Source organism: Echinops telfairi, unplaced genomic scaffold (assembly GCF_000313985.2).
Source record: "Echinops telfairi isolate 266 unplaced genomic scaffold, ASM31398v2 ScPeMD7_53;HRSCAF=182, whole genome shotgun sequence".
Lineage (NCBI taxonomy): Eukaryota > Metazoa > Chordata > Mammalia > Afrosoricida > Tenrecidae > Echinops > Echinops telfairi.
Window position 1 is genome coordinate 18,812,296 of NW_022103951.1, and position 841 is coordinate 18,813,136.

The following is an 841-nucleotide window of genomic DNA, read 5'->3' on the forward strand; positions in this document are numbered from 1 at the left end:
ACCACACACTTGGCAGAGATTCCCCCTGCCCTTGCAGAAAGCACCTGAAAGAGAGAGAGAAGCCCGGCCTGCCCCGGACTGCTTTTATCCCCTCCTAGCCCCACTGGCTGGGGAGGCCTCGTTGAGGGTATTGGCCGACCTTATTGGCATACTTTAGGCCCACCAGTGAGATGTCAGATGGCTGGTACCTACGGTGCCTGGGCCTAGGCAGATTGGGTCTGAGCATGCTCGGTTTGGGTCTAAAGAGTGTGCCTGATTTCTTTCCAAGCCCTTTCTTGTGGCATGGAAAACTAAGTTTCATTCAGCGGAGGCATCAGGTGGAGACAACCCCCATTATCCCTAATCTGGCAATCTTTCAGACGTAATGACAAGGATGAACTAAAACTTAAAGCAAATGAGCTAATATTTGATTTTCATTTCTGATGGATTGTGAAAAGTCTAACTGTTCTGTATAGGTTATGTGTATGGAGAACGGTCAGAGTTCACACGGAAAGAACAACTTATTAACTAAAGAATAATACTTTACAGCTGGAGTCCTGAGACAATTAAGAAGAGAATTATAATGATTAGAGAACCAAGTTCAAGGATCATCTCTGTGTGGTGGGGACTCCTGAGAGGGCTGCTGAACCCGGAAAGCAGGGAGGGAGGGGGGAGGTGGTGGGACAGAGTCATGGCTATTGTTTCAGTGGATATTATTCTCCAGTGGGTAACACCCCCGTTCTTGGCTTTGAACGCTGAAAGAAGTCATGCTGAAGCCAGTTTTGTAATCCAAGTGGGTTTTTATGAAGGACAGGACACGTTTCAGGTTTTACATTCTCAAAGAGGTTCACAACGGGGCACC